The sequence below is a fragment of the Pongo pygmaeus genome, chromosome 4, assembly GCF_028885625.2.
Source record: "Pongo pygmaeus isolate AG05252 chromosome 4, NHGRI_mPonPyg2-v2.0_pri, whole genome shotgun sequence".
NCBI classification, from domain to species: domain Eukaryota; kingdom Metazoa; phylum Chordata; class Mammalia; order Primates; family Hominidae; genus Pongo; species Pongo pygmaeus.
In genome coordinates, this window is record NC_072377.2 from 74,222,854 (window position 1) to 74,235,697 (window position 12,844).

The following is a 12,844-nucleotide window of genomic DNA, read 5'->3' on the forward strand; positions in this document are numbered from 1 at the left end:
GACCATCCTGGCTAACAGGGTGAAATTCTGTCTCTACTAAAAGTACAAAAAAATTAGCCGGGCAGGCTGAGGCAGGAGAATGGCGTGAACCTGGGAGGCGGAGCTTGCAGTGAGCCGAGATCACGCCACTGCACTCCAGCCTGGGCAACAGAGCAAGACTCTATCTCAAAAAAAACTACATAAAGAGAAATCATCTACTAGGCCACAGAAAAATGTCTCCGTAAGTTTCTGACGGTAGTGTTCTTATAGGGTTCATTTACTGATTAAAATGGAATTAAATTCAAAACTTCATTGTTCTAAATAAGTCTGTATCAAAGAATAAATAAAAACTTAATTTATAAATTATTTGAAAATTAACATATGTTGAAACACTAAATAGAAAATTCTATGGGAAGTAGCCAAAGTTTACTCGGGAAAAAAATCATATCCCTAAATAGGTTTTTTCCTAAAACAAGAAATGTCTAAAATAAATATTTTTGGAGCATTAGACTCAGAAGCTAGAAAAAGAACAACAAAATAAACAAAAGAAACCAATGAATTAGGAAGTTTAAAACAACTAGAATTGTTGAGTAAAACCAAGAGCTAGTTCTTTGGGGGAAAAAAAGGATTAAGGGATGTCTGACAAATCTGACAAAACAGAAAAAAGTTTGAGAACACATACACTACATTAGCAATGAAAACATACATCTAACTACAGATAGGGAGGAGACTACTTTTAATAAAATAATACTATTTATATCCTTATGGCAATAATGTAAAGCCAAAAAAACTATTTTCTAAGTAACTACTACTAAACAAAATTGAAATGATTAGTGAAATCAACTCCTCTCAAAACTTCCAGATGTTGGGTTTATTTAAAAAGTCATATAATGCTTTCAAGAACTCATTTCACAAGGCTAATGCAATCCTGATAGCAAAAACTGAGAAAGTGAAAAAAGAACCAAAAGTCAAATTCATTTATTAATAGATATATATGCAAACACCCTAAATATAATATTTACAAATAGAACCAACAACACATTAAAAGCACAATGTAACACCTTTACCTAGGATTTATTTTAGGAATTCAAGGATAGGTAGTTAGAAAAAATATGTCAATGTAATTCACTAGATTAATAGAATAAAAATCAAATGGTCTTTTGATAAATGCAGAAAATGCTGTTGATAAATTTCTAAATCCATCCTGGGTTAAACTTATGGGTAAACTAGAAATAGAAGGAAACTTTAATATGATACAGATCTTTTTTTTTTTTTTTTTGAGACAGAGTCTCACTCTGTCGTCCAGGCTGCAGTGCAGTGGTGCAATCTCAGCTCACTGCAACCTTCACCTCCCAGGTTCAAAGCGGTTCTCCTGCCTCAGCCTCCCAAGTAGCTAGGACCACAGGTGTGCCCCACCACACCTGGATAATTTTTTGTATTTTTAGTAGAGACAAGGTTTCACCATGTTGGCCAGGCTGGTCTCGAACTCCTGACCTCAGGTGATCCGGCCAGCTTTGGCCTCCCAAAGTGCTGTGATTACAGGTGTGAGCCACTGCACCCAGCCAGTAACAGTCTCTTTAAAAAGTCACTATTATCTGGAGAAAAAAGTTAAGGGGCTGTTCTTTATTAAAAAGAAAATAAAGAGACCTAAACACCAAAAGCAATGAGTAAAACTTTATCAAACCTTTGGTTTTAAAAAAATAAAAGCAGCAACAAAATATATTTTGAGGAGAAAATATGTACACAAAAAGCAGTAAAAAGGTTAGTATCTCCGTCTGATGAAGAGTTATTGTAAATCAGTATTATTTATTCATTCATTTATTTTGAGACAGGGTCTTACTCTGTCACCCGGGCTGGAGTGCAGTGACATCATCACGTCTCACTCAACCTCGACCTCCCAAGACTCAGGTGATCCTCTCACCTCAGCCCCCTGAGTAGCTGGGACTACAGGAACACCAGTACATCCAGCTAATTTACATATTTTTTTTAGAGACAGGGTTTCACCATGTTGCCCAGGCCTCGAACTCCTGGGCTTAAGCAGTCTTCCTACCTTGGCCTCCCAAAATGCTAGGATTACAGGCATAAGCCACCAGGCCCAGCCATAAATCCATATTTTAAAAAGACAAGTAATCTCTTCTTGCCCCCCAGATAAGTAAAGAATCATGAACAGGACAATTTCATAAGAAATACAAATTGCCACAAAAAAAAATTTTAAAAGTATTTAGCCTGATTAATAGCCAAAGAAATTTAAATTAGCATAACAATGAAATATTTTTTTCAGTTTCAGATTAGCAAAGATTAAACAGAACGATAATATTCAAAGTTGGCAAGGTGTAAAAATACTCTACTGATGAAGTGCAAACTAGTTCGACTTTTTGGAGGTCATGAATTAGATAACGTGCAACAAAATTTTTTAATTAAACATAAATATTCCTTTTGATCTAGCTGTTAAACTTCTAGAATATGTCTAAGGGAAATAAGCAAGTAGGTAAAAATGAATATATATGATTTCTTATTGCAGTATTGTTCATAATTTTTTTAATTAAATCTAAATGACCAATTAAGTTGTGCCAGAGCCATATAACCATATACTCTTAAGCACTTGGAAAGAACAAACACTGTAACTCTATGTAATTAGCATAGAAAGAGGTCTGAAAAATATTTTAAATTAAAACAGCTTATAGAAGAGTAGGTATGATTTTATCTAAAAAAAAGATACATATGTGCTAATACATGTGTTTATAGATGCATAGAAAAACTACTGGAAAAGTATACAACAAATCATAACAGTGGTTATATCTGTGGGGTAGAATTAAGGGGACTTTCTACTGTATGTCTAAAATTTTAGTGATTTATAATCAGCATATATTATGTTTACAATCAGAAAACTAATACTAGTACCTTGCAGAGAGAGAGAAAGAGGGATCCTGCGTTCTCCTTAATGAAGACAAAGTCCTTGCTCCATCTTAATGGGCTCCTCAAGACACACCCAGGCAAAGCCACTGGGCTTGGGGCAAAAACTCAGCCAGCACTGTGAAAATAAATCTTGCAGTATAAAGCTCCACACACCTGAGCCTTGAGTCATGTTGGAGATTGGGCCCTCTTTAAGTCATCCTTATTGCTACTGAAGTAACTACTCCACATCTGGGAATGAGAGTACATTTCCCCAAGGAAGCTCCTGTTTCCAAATCTCCACCCTGGTTTACCATCAGCTGAGACTCTTGGCCCCTCATGGACCATCTGCTCAGCAGACCTCTGATCTGGTTAACAGCTTCATTATTTTTAAACTGTCTCTAAGCACAGATTCAGAAGCAAGGGCAGCAAGAATCTCTCCTAAGTCTCCGAAATAAATCAGTCCCTGTAATCTGCTTCCCGTGGCCCTCTGTGACTAGAGCATGACAGGAGGTGTCATAATCATCATAACATCTTTGCCCTGAGTATCAGTACATAAAAGCAGGTGCTTAGCATGGGGCATCTGCCAGGTCAATCCAAGCCAGAGGCTAAGGGAGGGCTTTGCCAAAATGATTCTGAGTGGCACGGAGCTGTGTCTGGGGGCTTCAACACCTGAGGGTGATTCAAGAAACAGGTCCAAGATGCTGGGTTAGCAAGGAAAGACAGACTCTGGGTAATTACATTCATGACTTGAATACTGTGTGTGAGTAATTAATAATCTATAAATGTCCTGAATGAGTGCACATATTGAGTTATTCCGTCATTAAACACAGTGCCAGTGTTAATGCAGTTCCTCTGGAGGATTCATTAACTGGACAGAGTGTCAAGTCAGAGTGAATTTATTTTTTCATTTCTTCCATTTACTTTTTATTTTGTTCCCTTCCATTGTTCATAAATAGAAGTGGTAATCATGGGGGATGGAGGGGCAGCATTTCTCAATTCTTTTGCTGGATATTGTAGGGAAAGGTGGGAATTACCTGTAATCATCTTGCCAAGTCTGAAAGAAAACTAAGTGAAAGTAAATAATTAGCTGGGAGATTTTGGATTTTCAGGTACTTTGAAAAGCCTAATTTCTAAATACTAGAAAGCCTGATGTTTTCATCATGCACTGTGTATATCTGACTCAGTGATCTTTAGGCTAGAGAAATCACTGTGCAGGACAATTCAAAAGACATAAAACTCCCATCTTGCCATGGAGGGCTGCAAGTGCCTGGAGAAAAGTTATCTATACCTAAGCCTCACCTCAGAATACTACCTGCTTCCCCAGCATCTCTGAGGATGAGCATCAGAAGGACCTGGCTGGGTTCTGAGAAAAATGGAATGTTAGAGAGATGAATAGATAGATAGAAAGATGGATGGGCGAACAGATGGATGAATGACTAGACAAGTAGAAAGACACAGACAAATGGATGGACAGTAGGTAGGTGGCTTCCTCCCTTCCTCCCTCCCTCTCTCCATGCCTGTCCATCCAAGCAAAGACCAGGGAATGTCTCCTACCTCAGAGAAAAAGGTAGCCATACTGCTTCCCAGGACCAGTTCTCTTGTTGGCTTGATCACACTCCTTCTGCCCCCTCCCAAATCTTATTCCTTATCTATCCCCTGTCTCGATTAGTCTCCCTCTCCACTAAAGATTCAGTTTACAAACATATTCAGTTTTCCTGTAGGCTGATATATATATATTCCCCCAACCAGCTTCTCATCAGTCTAAATTCAATTTCATTCCCTCATAGGCTTCTTCTGGACCAAGTTCTCCACATCCTACCATCTATGTTCAGTCACCTCCACCCACTGCAACTTGAGGCCCACTCTCCACTCCATGCTCCTCAAAGGTCCCCAGCCCCCTTTCCCATCCTAAATCCCATGGTTTCCTCTCCTTGAAATATCTGAACCACATTATCTGCCTTGAAACTTTACTCCTGTTTCTTTTTTTTCCACATCTCTAGCAATCTTTCCTGATTTATTCATTCTTTAATCTATGCAATAAATATTTATTGAGAACTTATTTTGTTCCAGACACTGAGCTAGAGATGTAAGGAACACAAAATGACCAATTCCTAGACCTTACTCTCAAGAGCTGAGAAAGAGAGCTGGTTATGTATGCAGGTGAGTTACAATAACACAGGATCAATGTAAACATTCATTCATTGATTCAAAAGGATTGCTGAGTACCTACTAGGTGCTGAGCATAGTTCTAAGAACTAGGGATACAACAATGAACAAAACTGATAAAGATTCTTCCTTTATTAAGTATGTACTAATGGAGGAGAAAAACACTATATAAGTAAAATATAGAGTAGGTCAAAATATAATGTGTTATGGAGAAAAATAAAGTATGAAAGGAGAATAGGGAGAGACCTGGGGGAGGGAGGTTTTGCAGTTTGCAATGGATTGATCATGGAAAAGCTTACTAAGACAGAGACATTTGCGCAAAGACTTGGCCAGGCATGGTGGCTCACTCCTGTAATCCCAGCACTTTGGGAGGTCAAGGCGGGCAGATCACCTGAGGTCAGGAGTTCAAGACCAGCCTGGCCAAAATGGCAAAACCCCGTCTCTATTAAAAATACCAAAAAAATTAGCTTGGTGTGGTGGTGGGCACCTGTATTCCCAGCTACTCGGGAGGCTGAGGCAGGAAGAATTGCTTGAACCCAGGAGGTGGGGGTTGCAGTGAGCCAAGATCACACCACTGCACTCCAGCCTGGGCAACAGAGCAAGACTCTGTCTCATAAAAAAAAAAAAAAAGACTTAGACGAGGTGAGGGAATAAGCCTTGTACATATCTGACGAAAAGAATTCTGGCAGAAGGAACAGCAAATGGGAAGGCCCTGAGGAAGCGGGGTGTTCAGTGTCCTGGGACAGTGAGGAGGGTGAGAGTGGTGAAAGGTGACGTCAGAAATGTAGGGCGGGGGCAAGGCAGAGTGTAGGGCCTGTGGTCCCTCAGAGGCCTGGGAGTTCCGCTCTGTATGAGACAGGAAACCACCAGACAGCTGGAACAAAGGAATAACATGATCTGAACTACATGCTGAAAAGATCCCTGTCCTGCATGTAAAACAGACTCCTGGAACACAGGCAGAAGCATGGAAACCCACCACAGTCCTGCAGGATAGAGTTGGGGGTGGCTTGGAGCAGGGGAAGTGGTGGGAGAGATACAAAATGGTTGGATTTGGGGGACATTTCTAAGGCAGAACTAACAGATTTAGTGTCGGATTCCAGGTGAGAGCTCTGCAGAGGTAGGAGTACCCAAAGAACCCACCAAAGTGCCCCCCAAGACAATCGGCTTCAAATGCCTGCCGGCCCAGGTTCAGCTGGCAGCTGACAACAGCACTAGTCAACTAAGGCCTTCCGCGGCTGGACTCCTCTCTCCCGAGCCCCTCCCACCTTCTCCGTGAAAGATGATCCAAAATGGTGGCCTTATTCTGAAGACGAGGGAGGAGGGGTATGATGCACGTTGGAGAAAAAGAGAAGAGGCCAACCAGGCCTCCTTTTGCCCAATGCCAATGGCCAACCTTCAGTTGGGCCAAGCTGGGGGAAGAGAAGAAGCATTAACGTTGAATGAAATTACTGATTGTATTATTACACTGGCCTCGACATGCTAACAGGAAGACCTACTGTTAACTAAAAGTGGTCAGAGGTGTACAATAATTTGCCCTAAATTTTCTTTCAATTAGGGTCAGGAAAAAACTAGTTCTATGGAATAAATGTCAAGGGACAGAAGACAAAAATACAGTTTTTATTATAATAAAGTCATGCTAACTCAATGAAACATTTACTTTGGGAAAACAAGACTGAAATAGTCAACAAAAGCTCTTATGGAAAGGCTGGTTTAAAAAAAAAAAAAAAAGCAACCTTATATCTAATTGATAATATATACTGCCAACCCTAAGCAGAGTTTGCAGGAGCCCTGCTTTTATGGTTAAATCTTCAATAAAAGACACAGTCCACAGAAAAAGCCTCTCTCTCTGAAACAGAATTGCTAGAAGCTGGCAGGAAAACAAAGGGTTTTGTTGTTTCTGTTGTGGTTGGTGCCGGTGCAGTGCCATTGTTCAGTAGAAGTCTATAGGTTTTGGGAAGCAGAAATCCTGGGCTGAATTTATGATTTGAATAGATACTTCCAGAGTAAAGGTAATCCTTCATTTGACATTTCTTCACTTAGTTGTTTTTTCCATATTGTTCACATCGAGCCTTGCCATTTGATTTATTCTTACCATAATGCACTTGTACATTTGCTGTTTTGATTATTATCTCATACTTAGAGCTGAGTTGGCATTTTCTTCCAGGGCCTTCATTTCCAGTGGCTTATAAATTTTATGAACAAATTACTTTTTATTTATCAACCCCTTCCTCTGCCCAGCAGTGAATTTTTTGGAAGGTTGGCAGGGAATGCACAAATACTATTTTTTAAATGAAACATCCTAATGAAGAAGGCTGTGGTATTTGAGGGGGAATAAGCCAAGATACTCTTTTCTTTTAAATTATTGCATTACTCTAAAATAAAGAAATAAATATAATTTAGGAAACATAATATAAAGCAAATACATGTGCTAGTCTCCAAAAGCAGAATGAATTCCTTGGAGGAGGTACTGGGCCAGGATCTCATTTGTTCTGGTATATAGCTTCTAGGCTGGAATGTTTCCAAAACAGTTATAATTCCATAACCCCATCAAGTTATGCAAAAAAAATTGATAAGTTTATCATGATTTCAAGAATGACATTTGACTTACATAGGAGCAAGAGGCTGTCAGACTCTGGATTGACAGCATCCTCCATCAGCAGCACTGTAAAAAGGTATTAAAGTCACCACAAGGGGGATAGGGTTGGTGCACATGAATAAACTCCATAGAAGAACGGATTCAACATTTACTTAGGCTACAAAACAAGCATTATTATTCCTACTTTGCAGAGAAAGATACTGAAATTCAGAGAGGCTGAATACCTTGCCCAAGTTCACACAGTCAGTGTTACAGCCTGGATCTAAACCAAAGATCTCTCTCTCCAAAATATTGCATTTTAATTTTAGATAATATTTTTTAACCTTCTCATCCTTCCCACCAAAATACACTATCTATCCTTCTAAAAATCAGAAAAATGGCCAATTTGGGGAGGTACAATAAACACTAAAAAGACTGAAAGTCAAGAGTGTAGATGGTTTGATTTCTGGATGATGGTTTTGGAGGTAAAAAGCACAGCAGAGCCCAGGAGTCAGGAAATTCTGGGTTCCCCCTCCATTCCACCTCTCCCCTCTGCCGGTCATCTCAGCCACTCTCCCAACACCTGAGAGTCCAGCCTGAGAAGAATCACTTCCATTCATTAAAAAAGGAAACTCAGAAACATCAATTGCCCAGATATACACAGTAAATGCTATTCTGACTTCTTAATAACTAGACAATGGTAAATTTGAATTAACCCATATCCAGAGTTCTAGATCTCATAATTATCTGGTACTAAGGAAATTCAGCCGAAGAGAGAATCCCCAATTATGTCTGTAGTCACAATAAAAGCAGCACCCATCTTTAATGGTATATATCCTGAAATTCTACCAGATAACCAAAAAAAAAAAAAAAAAAAATCCCATAAAGCTAAAACAAGTAGCTCTAGGCACTAAAATAAGAAAATATTTTTAATAGTGCTAAGAAGTCAAACTTCAATTATAAGAATATTGAAGATTTTTATTGAGGATAAGAAAACACCCCAGGAGATTTCAGTTTTTACTCAGTATCACTTCTGCAAGAAGGCAACTACATTATGCTGTTAGCAATTGCGCAGGCTGCACTCCACTTCCTTGAGGAAAAAATGAGGAATTGGGTTCATATAAAAACATATGCAAGAAAGGAAGTGTCAAGATTTGTCTGGGAATATTACATATTTAACCTAAAGTAGGAGTCTAATGTTCACCTTAGCTTCCCAATAGGAACCCCTTTCTTTTTTTTTTTTTAACTTTTAAGTTCTGGGGTACATGCACAAGATGTGCAGGTGACACAGGTAAATGTGTGCCATGGTGGTTTGCTGCACAGATCAACCCATCACCTGGGTATTAAGTCCATCATTCATTAGCTATACTTAGTGATGCTCTCCCTCCCCCTACCCCCACCTCAGAGGCCCCAGTGTGTGTTGTTCCCCCCACCCAATGTCAGTGTGCTTTCATCATTCAGCTCCCACTTATAAGTGAGAACATGCCGTGTTTGGTTTTTCTCTTATTGAATTAGTTTGCTGAGGATAACAGTTTCTAGCTCCATCCATGTTCCTGTAAAAGACATGATCTTGTTCCTTTTTATGGCTGCACAGTATTTCATGGTGTATATGTGCCACATTTTCTTTATCCAGTCTATCATTGATAAGCATTTGGGTTGATTCCATATCATTGCTATTGTGAATAGTTCTGCAGTGAACATACGTGTGCATGTGTCTTTATAATAGAATGATTTATATTCCTTTGGGTATATACTCAGTAATGGGATTGCTGGGTCAAATGGTATTTCTGCCTTTAGGTCTTTGAGAATCGCCACAAGATATTCCACAATGGTTGAACTAATTTACACTCCCACCAACAGTGTAAAAGCATTCTTTTTTCTCCATAACCTTACCAGCATGTGTTGTTTGACTTTTTAATTATCACTATTTTGACTGGCATGAGATGGTATCTCACTGTGGTTTGGTTTTGCATTTCTCTAATCATCAGTGATGTCGATCTTTTTTTCATGTTTCTTGGCCACATAAATGTCTTCTTTTGAGAAGTGTCTGAGAAACCCCTTTCTTTGGGGAATTCCATACTGTTTGAGTTCTGATGTGGGGAGAAGATGGACAGTCACCCCTAGAGGGGCTGAAAATGTTACATAGTCCCTTGCCATGTGGGCACATTCGAAGCAAAGGTTCTGCCGATCAGAGACCCACACCAGACTTGGTACAGAAAATTCTCTCACACTAAGCAATTTCAATCTTTCTTTTTTCTTCCTCTCTCTCTTTCCCTCCCTCTCTCATACTAGCAGCAGCAGCAGTAGCTGCAAGGCAAAGCTCCTGGCACAGAAGCCACATTTAATACTGCACAGGAGAAAATATGTGCAAACCATACATCTGATAAGGTGTGAATATCCAAAATATATATATATCAGACAACTCAATAGCAAGAAAACAACCTGATTACAAAATAGACAAAGAAGATGAATAGATATTTCTCAAAAGAAGACATACAAATGACTAGCAGGTATATTTTAAAATGCACAGCATCACTAATAATAAAAGAAAAACTTCAGCTGAATTATATTTAAAGAAGTTTAATTGAGCAACAAATGAGTCATGAATTGGGCAGCATTCCTTGCCAGAGTGGGCCCAGAGACTCCAGCGCAGCCACATGGTGGGAGAAGATTTATGGACAGAAAAAGGAAAGTGAGGTACAGAAACAGCTGGATTGATTACAGTTCAGCATTTGCCTTATTTGAACACGGTTCGAACAGTTGGCTACAAGTGATTGACCAAAACTCAGTGATTGGCACAAGTATAGGTTACAGTATGGTTACACCTCCACTTGTTATATAGTTCATGGTGTACAGAAAACCCTTTAGGCTGAACTTAAAATATGTAAGGAGGCAACTTTAAGCTAAATTTGATTTAACACTCATCATCAGACAAATGCAAATTAAAACTACAAGAAGATATTCCCTCACACCTGTTAGATTGGCTATTATCACAAAGATGGAAAATAAGTGTTGGCAAGCATGTAGAAAAAAGAGAACCCTCGTACACTCTTGGTGGGAATGTAAATTAGTACAGCTATTATGGAAAACAATGTGGAGGTTCCTCAAAAAAATTAAAATAGAGCCACCATATGATCCAGCAACCCCACTTCTGAGTATAGATCCAAAGGAAATGAAATCAGTGTGTTGAAGAGATATCTGTACTTGCATATTCATTGCAGCATTATTCACAACAGCCAAAATATAGAATCAACATGAATGTCCATTGACAGATGAATGGATAAAGAAAATGTGGCATATATATGCAATGGAATATAATTCAGCCTTAAAAAGGAAGAAAATCCTGCCATTTGCAACAACATGGATAAAACTGAAGGACATTATGCTAAGTAAAATAAGCCAGGCACAGAAAGACAAATACTGCATGATCTCACTTATATGTGGAATCTAAAAAAATTTGAACTCACAGAAGCAGAAAGTAGAACAGCAGTTGCCAGGGACTAGGGGCGGGACAGGGAGAAAATGGGAAAATGTTGATCAAAGGGTACAAAGTTTCAGCCAGAAAGGATGAATAAGTTCTGGAGCTCTACTGTACATGATAATTGTAGTTAATAATAATGTATTGTATACTTGAAAATTACTAAGAGAATAGATCTTAAATGTTCTCACCACAAAAATACAAGTATGTAAGGTGACAGATATGTTAATTAGCTTGATTTAATAATTTCAGTGTATACATAGAGCAAAACATCACGTTGTACACACCATAAATATATATAATTTTTATTTGTTGATTATATATTAATATAGCTGAGAAAGAATTTAAAATTTTAAAAAACAAAACTTTACTACCCAGTGCTGAGTGGCTGCAGTGGTGGTACTTTTCTTATAGGACCAGGCCTATGGCTGGTATTTAGACATTTTTTCTGGAAGTTCAGCCTCAAGACTGGGTGTCTCCAGTCCTCAATATATTTCTGTGAGCACCCTCTATCCTTAATAAACCAAAGTTCATTTTTGTTGTGTGCTACTAAGAATTCTGACAGAATCAAAACCCAGCTCGGACAGCACTTGCCTGTCCAGTCCACCAACATTCTTTTAATGGATGACCTACATCACTAAGGAAAGTTTCAATTATATTTTCTACATTCTGATTACTAGGATATAGAGTGTGGACTATCATTTTGGAAATTTCCATTTAAAAAAGAAAGAAATGGTTTTGTTAATTAAATCAAATCATCCAAAACAACAATGCTATTGTCTGAGTATCTGTGTTCCTCCAAATTTGTATGTTTGACATCTAATCACCAGTATGATGGTATTAGGAGGTGGGGCCTTCGGGAGGTGATTAGGTCATAAGGATAGAGACATTATAAATTTAGAATTAGTGCCCTTATAAGAGACCCCAGAAAGCCAGCTCACCCTTTTGTCCATGTGAGCATGCAATGAAAAGCCACCATCTATGAACCAGAAAATGGGCCCTTAGCAGACACCGAATCTTTCGCCCCCTTGATCTTGTACTTCCCAGCTTCCAGAACTATGAGAAATGAATTTCTATTGTTTATAAGCCACCCAGTCTGTGGTATTTTTGTTATAGCAGCCTGAACAGACTAAAACAAACAATCATCCAAACACTTTATGCCCAATCATACTAGGCTTCCACGGTATTACTGTGATATGATGTATGATACGATGCATAACACATTCCACACTAAAGAAATGCTTAGGAATGCCCAGAAAGCATTTATAGGGCATGCGTTTTGTGTTTATATCTGGGATGGGGGCGGGGAACGTAAGAAGCCGAGGCAAAGAAATAGTTATAAACGTCACCACTGTTGATTTGAGTTCATTTGAACAATTTTTAATAATTCCAAACTCACAATGTGATACTACATTGTGACTTGTAATTGCTAATAACTTCTTTGAGGGCGAAAGTAGGATAGGAGTTAAGGGAAAGATTATATCATTAATGTCTCTTTTTACAATTCATACTCTGGCTTTTAGAAAGAGATAAAGAAAAACATCTATTAACAGTAAATTATGTAAGAGTCTAACTGGACCATCAACCTTAACTTGATTATATGAAAAACAACTGGAGATCAAGGGCATTAAAAAAACATGTTTTATGAATGTATACGTATATAGCACATATTAGGTTGATGCAAAAGTAATTACAGTTTTGCCACTGAAAGTAATAGCAAAAACCACAATTACTTTTGCACCAATCTAATA